We start from the raw sequence: 7500 nt of genomic DNA on the forward strand, positions 1-7500 counted from the left end.
CCCGTAACCTGCTCTGAAGCATCCGCTTCCCGCCGCGGTTCGCCCTCCACCCCCCCGCCGCACACGCAGCTGCCGCTTCCCGCCGCCTCTGCCCCCCGCCCCGGGATCAACCACCCGCCGGGTCCAGCCGGTCCCGGTCCCGGGAACCTGCTCCCGGGGCCAGCCGGAGCCACGCCCCCTCCTCTGACGCTTCCAGCTGCCGCCTCCCCTCCCACCCCCCCAAACTCACACTGGCCCTCGCCGGCCCGCCCACCCGCCTACCTGCTTGCCCGCCGCCGCTGGGTGGCGTGCCGGACACTCGCACACAGGTACACAGACAGGGACACAGGGACACAGGCACTCAGGCACACAGGGACACAGGGACACAAGGACACAGGGACACAGGCACTCAGGCACTCAGGCACTCAGGGACACAGGGACACAGGGACACAGGCACTCAGGCACTCAGGGACACAGGGACACAGGGACACAGGGACACAGGCACTCAGGCACACAGGGACACAGGTGGCGGGCCGGAGGCCTCTCTCCACTGTGTGGCAGGGGTCCAAGAGCCACCCCAGCCCAACCCAGAGGGTCTTTTGCACCTCTCTAGAGGCCACCCAGAGACCCCAGGCCGCAGCAGAAGCCTCCCCCGCATGCTCTGCAGGCTTCCGACCCACCCCAGGCCGCACCAGAAGCCTCCCCCGCAAGCTCTGCAGGCTTCCGACCCACCCCAGGCCGCAGCAGAAGCCTCTCCCGCACGCTCTGCAGGCTTCTCAGCCACCCCAGGCCGCAGCAGAAGCCTCTCCCGCACGCTCTGCAGGCTTCTCAGCCACCCCAGGCCGCACCAGAAGCCTCCCCCGCACGCTCTGCAGGCTTCTCAGCCACCCCAGGCCGCAGCAGAAGCCTCTCCCGCACGCTCTGCAGGCTTCTCAGCCACCCCAGGCCGCAGCAGAAGCCTCTCCCGCACGCTCTGCAGGCTTCTCAGCCACCCCAGGCCGCACCAGAAGCCTCCCCCGCACGCTCTGCAGGCTTCTCAGCCACCCCAGGCCGCAGCAGAAGCCTCCCCCGCATGCTCTGCAGGCTTCCGACCCACCCCAGGCCGCACCAGAAGCCTCCCCCGCAAGCTCTGCAGGCTTCCGACCCACCCCAGGCCGCAGCAGAAGCCTCTCCCGCACGCTCTGCAGGCTTCCGACCCACCCCAGGCCGCAGCAGAAGCCTCTCCCGCACGCTCTGCAGGCTTCTCAGCCACCCCAGGCCGCAGCAGAAGCCTCTCCCGCACGCTCTGCAGGCTTCTCAGCCACCCCAGGCCCCAACAGAAGCCTCTCCCGCACGCTCTGCAGGCTTCTCAGCCACCCCAGGCCGCACCAGAAGCCTCCCCCGCACGCTCTGCAGGCTTCTCAGCCACCCCAGGCCGCACCAGAAGCCTCTCCCGCACGCTCTTCAGGCTTCTCAGCCACCCCAGGCCGCACCAGAAGCCTCTCCCGCACGCTCTGCAGGCTTCCGACCCACCCCAGGCCGCAGCAGAAGCCTCTCCCGCACGCTCTGCAGGCTTCTCAGCCACCCCAGGCCGCAGCAGAAGCCTCTCCCGCACGCTCTGCAGGCTTCTCAGCCACCCCAGGCCGCACCAGAAGCCTCTCCCGCACGCTCTGCAGGCTTCTCAGCCACCCCAGGCCGCACCAGAAGCCTCCCCCGCACGCTCTGCAGGCTTCTCAGCCACCCCAGGCCGCACCAGAAGCCTCTCCCGCACGCTCTGCAGGCTTCTCAGCCACCCCAGGCCGCACCAGAAGCCTCCCCCGCACGCTCTGCAGGCTTCTCAGCCACCCCAGGCCGCACCAGAAGCCTCTCCCGCACGCTCTGCAGGCTTCTCAGCCACCCCAGGCCGCACCAGAAGCCTCCCCCGCACGCTCTGCAGGCTTCTCAGCCACCCCAGGCCGCACCAGAAGCCTCCCCCGCACGCTCTGCAGGCTTCCCACCCACCCCAGGCCGCAGCAGAAGCCTCTCCCCGCACGCCCTGCAGGCTTCTCAGCCACCCCAGGCCGCAGCAGAAGCCTCTCCCGCACGCTCTGCAGGCTTCTCAGCCACCCCAGGCCGCAGCAGAAGCCTCTCCCGCACGCTCTGCAGGCTTCTCAGCCACCCCAGGCCGCAGCAGAAGCCTCTCCCGCACGCTCTGCAGGCTTCTCAGCCACCCCAGGCCGCACCAGAAGCCTCTCCCGCACGCTCTGCAGGCTTCTCAGCCACCCCAGGCCGCAGCAGAAGCCTCTCCCGCACGCTCTGCAGGCTTCTCAGCCACCCCAGGCCGCAGCAGAAGCCTCCCCCGCACGCTCTGCAGGCTTCTCAGCCACCCCAGGCCCCAACAGAAGCCTCTCCCGCACGCTCTGCAGGCTTCCGACCCACCCCAGGCCGCAGCAGAAGCCTCTCCCGCACGCTCTGCAGGCTTCCGACCCACCCCAGGCCGCACCAGAAGCCTCCCCCGCACGCTCTGCAGGCTTCCGTCCCACCCCAGGCCGCACCAGAAGCCTCCCCCGCACGCTCTGCAGGCTTCTCAGCCACCCCAGGCCGCAGCAGAAGCCTCCCCCGCACGCTCTGCAGGCTTCTCAGCCACCCCAGGCCGCAGCAGAAGCCTCCCCCGCACGCTCTGCAGGCTTCTCAGCCACCCCAGGCCCCAACAGAAGCCTCTCCCGCACGCTCTGCAGGCTTCCGACCCACCCCAGGCCGCACCAGAAGCCTCCCCCGCATGCTCTGTAGGCTTCTGACCCACCCCAGGCCCCAACAGAAGCCTCCCCCGCACGCTCTGCAGGCTTCTCAGCCACCCCAGGCCGCAGCAGAAGCCTCTCCCGCACGCTCTGCAGGCTTCTCAGCCACCCCAGGCCGCACCAGAAGCCTCTCCCGCACGCTCTGCAGGCTTCTCAGCCACCCCAGGCCGCACCAGAAGCCTCTCCCGCACGCTCTGCAGGCTTCCGACCCACCCCAGGCCGCACCAGAAGCCTCCCCCGCACGCTCTGCAGGCTTCTCCGCCACCACAGGCCGCACCAGAGGATCTTTTGCACCTCTCTGGACGCCACCCAGAGACTCCAGGCCGCACCAGAGGCCCCCCCCCCAACCATTTACAGGCTGCAGTGCCAGCCTAGGCCCCGCTGGCAGCCTCCCTTGTCTGCTTTGGAAGGCCTCCCATCCACTCCAGACCTGCCTGGAGGCCTCCCTCGACTGCTCCCGGGGCCCTCGAAGCCACCCTAGGCCTTTCTGGAGGACCTGCTCGACCGCTCGGGCGGCTTCTGACGCACCCTCGGCCATCCGGCGCCCAGCAGCTCCCAGGGCCAGGCACCGGCCTCCCCCTCCGGCCGCCCCTGGGGCCGGGGGTGCTCGGACTCGGCGCCCCCAACGTGTCGTCCCGTCCCCCCCCCGCCCCGCACCGCCGAACATTCGCTGCAGCCGAGGGCTTGCCGCTCGACGCCTACCCCACCCGCCCAGCCCCCCGCTGCGGCCCCGGCGCTGCCCCGGCCGCTGCGCCCTGCCTCTCATCGCTCCCCCCACCCGGCAACCGGCCGCCGGGCACGGCAAGTCCCAGGGCAGGGAACAGGTGCTGCCGGGACCCCGTGCTGGCTGCCGGCTTCCCGGGGCTGCCCCGGGCACGGACAGGTCGCCCCCCCGCCCCGGCGAATGTTCACCGAACCGGCTGCCGGCTGCCTTCGAGCACCCCCCGCCCCCCGCCACTATCGTCCCCCCCCGCCCCCCCTCCGCCTCCGCTGCCGCTTCTCCCCGCACCGCCTCCACTGCCTCCCCCCGCCGCCGGCGAACGAGTCGCCGGATCCGTAGGGTGCCGGGAGCCCGAACGGCGAGCGGCTCCGGCTGCTGCCGGGACCGCGGGGATTCGAGCCGCTCCGGCCGCGGCCGGGACCCCGTGCCGGAAGCCGGCATCCCCGGACAGCCCCGGGACGGCCCCGGTCGCCGGCCGGGTGACGTTCACCGAAGCGGCTGCCGGCTGTCTTCGAGCCCCCCCCCCTCCGCCTCCGCTGCCGCTTCTGCCCGCACCCCCTCCACTGCCTCCCCCCGCCGCCGGCGAACGAGTCGGCGGATCCGTAGGGTGCCGGGAGCCCGAACGGCGAGCGGCTCCGGCTGCTGCCGGGACCGCGGGGATTCGAGCCGCTCCGGCCGCGGCCGGGACCCCGTGCCGGAAGCCGGCATCCCGGGACGGCCCCGGGACGGCCCCGGTCGCCGGCCGGGTGACGTTCAGCGGAGCGGCTGCCGCCAGTCTTTGGGCCTCCCCCGTGCCGGGGCCGCGGGGATTCGAGCCGGTCCGGCCGCGGCCGGGATCCCGGGCCGGACGATGGCTTCCCGGGCCGGTCCCGGTCGCCTCCCGGGTGACGTTCACCGAAGCGGCTGCCGGCTGTCTTCGAGCCCCCCCCCCCCCCTCCGCCTCCGCTTCTCCCCGCACCCCCTCCACTGCCTCCCCCCGCCGCCGGCGAACGAGTCGGCGGATCCATACCGTCCCGAGAGCCCGAGGCGGCGGCACCCAGTGCGGGTCCGGCCGAGGCCGGGACCCCGTGCCTGTCGCAGGCTTCCCGGGACGGCCCCGGAACGGCCGCGGTCGCCGGCCGGGTGACGTTCTCCGAAGCGGCTGCCGGCTGTCTTCGAGCCCCCCCCCCCCCTCCGCCTCCGCTGCCGCTTCTGCCCGCACCTCCTTCACTGCCTCCCCCCGCCGCCGGCGAACGAGTCGCCGGATCCGTAGGGTGCCGGGAGCCCGAACGGCGAGCGGCTCCGGCTGCTGCCGGGACCGCGGGGATTCGAGCCGCTCCGGCCGCGGCCGGGACCCCGTGCCGGATGCCGGCATCCCGGGACGGCCCCGGGACGGCCCCGGTCGCCGGCCGGGTGACGTTCAGCGAAGCGGCTGCCGCCAGTCTTTGGGCCTCCCCCGTGCCGGGGCCGCGGGGCTTCGAGTCGGTCCGGCCGCGGCTGGGACCCCGTGCCTGTCGCAGGCTTCCCGGGACGGCCCCGGAACGGCCGCGGTCGCCGGCCGGGTGACGTTCACCGAGGCGACTGCCGGCTGTCTTCGAGCCCCCCCCCCCCCCTGCCGGAGCCGCGGGGATACGAGCCGGTCCGGCCGCGGCCGGGACCCCGTGCCGGAAGCCGGCATCCCGGGACGGCCCCGGGACGGCCCCGATCGCCTCCTGGGTGACGTTCACCGAAGCGGCTGCCGGCTGTCTTCGAGCCCCCCCCCCTCCGCCTCCGCTGCCGCTTCTCCCCGCACCCCCTCCACTGCCTCCCCCCGCCGCCCGCGAACGAGTCGCCGGATCTGTAGGGGGCCGGGAGCCCGAGGCGGCGAGCGGCTCCGGCTGCTGCCGGGACCGCGAGGCTTCGAGCCGGTCCGGCCGCGGCCGGGATCTCGTGCCGAACGTCGTCTTCCCGGGACGGTCCCGGGAGGGCCCCAGTCTCCTCCCGGGTGACGTTCACCGAAGCGGCTGCCGGCTGTCTTCGAGCCCCCACCCCTGCCGTGGCCGCGGGGATTCGCCCCGGTCCGGCAGCTGACGGTTCCCTGTGTCGGACGCCGGCTTCCCGGGACTGCCCCGGGACAGCCCCGGTCGCCTCCCGGGTGACGTTCACCGAAGCTGCTGCCGCCTGTCTTTGTCCCCCCCCCCCGTGCTCTCCCTCAGGCGGGAGGTAGACGTGCTCTCCCTCGGCGAGTAGACGTGCTCTCCCTCGGCGAGTAGACGTGCTCTCCCTCGGCGAGTAGACGTGCTCTCCCTCGGCGAGTAGACGTGCTCTCCCTCAGCGAGTAGACGTGCTCTCCCTGGGCGAGTAGACGTGCTCTCCCTGGGCGAGTAGACGTGCTCTCCCTGGGCGAGTAGACGTGCTCTCCCTCGGCGAGTAGACGTGCTCTCCCTGGGCGAGTAGACGTGCTCTCCCTGGGCGAGTAGACGTGCTCTCCCTGGGCGAGTAGACGTGCTCTCCCTGGGCGAGTAGACGTGCTCTCCCTGGGCGAGTAGACGTGCTCTCCCTGGGCGAGTAGACGTGCTCTCCCTGGGCGAGTAGACGTGCTCTCCCTGGGCGAGTAGACGTGCTCTCCCTGGGCGAGTAGACGTGCTCTCCCTCGGCGAGTAGACGTGCTCTCCCTCGGCGAGTAGACGTGCTCTCCCTCGGCGAGTAGACGTGCTCTCCCTCGGCGAGTAGACGTGCTCTCCGCGGAGATCGCGCTTGTCGCCAAGGGGTCGCTGTTGCGCTCTGCCTCCGCCTACGTCATCGTACAAGCCGGCGTGATTTCTGCGACCTGCCGCTGGGCGGAGGTCGGCTGGTTGTGCGCTCGCGGAGCTGACGGCCCTCCAGTTCCGTATATGAGGGAACGAGTGACGCCGAGCACTCCCAGGGCAGCGCTGCCGAGCGGCTGCTCCAAGCCACCCGCCAGGCGGCTGGGCAGGGGTCCGTCTGGCTTCTCGGTGGCTTTCGCCCGGGTCAGAGAGGGGACCCGCGGGGCCGAACAAAGGCGCGGCGGTTTGGAGCGGCCGCTGGCGCACCCTCAGCGGTGTTGGATGGGTTTCGCTCGTCCGTGAGCCGGAGCCCAGCCCGGGCTCGGCAACGAAAGCGGGGAAAAGAAAAAAAGTTGACGAGTGGCTGGCGCCGGCCACTGCCGAAGTGTGGAACCCCCGAAGCGAAGTTTGCCCGGTGGGGCACGGGGGCAGAGAAAGCCGGGGAGACGTGGTGCCGGCGTCGGTCCCACCAAGAATGGAAAGCAAGCCCGTCCAGGCACGGCGAGAGAGAGCCCGGTAAGGGGCAGAGAGAGTTCCCAGCACTGGACCCTCTTCACGGGGGTTCCCCCCCCATGGCCAAAGCCGCAGCCCGCGGGGGCACGGCATCTAAGGGAAAAGCCAGCGGCGGTGACTGGCCACTCGTATGCTATGGAGCCCGGCATGGGGGGAGGAGGGCAAGCCGGTGCCCCAGCACGGCTTCCTCCTGGCTCCAGAGGGGCGCCCCGTGATGGAGATGTAACTCGGTGCAGCTTGAGGGAAAATGCAAGCCCACATTTCGGGGAGGCAGAGGTGCCCTGTGAGCCGGTGCGGCCCGGTGCAGCTTGCCCCCCCCCCCCATCTCTGGAGGGCGCCCCGTTTGCTCCTCCGGCGTGTTGCCCGCACGCCGAGCCCCGTGCCTGCTGGCTGCTCCCGAGGGCGGTGGCGGGTGCGCGTGGCTGTGTCTGTCCCAGAAGAGCGAGGCCGTGGGGCCTCCGCTGGCTTCCTTTCCTTCTGTCCTTGTTGATCGATGAGGCCTTTCGGGTCGCGTCGGAAAGGGCCCCCGGCCGGCAGGGCAAGGGCGGTCTTCCTTTCCACTTCGCTTCCCGTCGCGTGTGAGGTGTCGTCCTCGTTCCCCCAGCCCCGAGCGGCTCGAGCGGGGGGGAGCCGTGGCGTTAGCGGCCCGGCGCGTGCCTTGCCGCATCCTCCCCTTTCCACCTCCCCCCCGGCGCTGGGGCAGGGTTCGGGGACCGGTCTACCGCAACCGGCTTTGTGACTGCTGCGTGGCCCCGTGAGTTTTCAG

Source organism: Melanerpes formicivorus, unplaced genomic scaffold (assembly GCF_026170545.1).
Source record: "Melanerpes formicivorus ecotype bairdi unplaced genomic scaffold, bMelFor1.0.p_v2 SCAF_375, whole genome shotgun sequence".
Taxonomy (NCBI): Eukaryota; Metazoa; Chordata; class Aves; order Piciformes; family Picidae; genus Melanerpes; species Melanerpes formicivorus.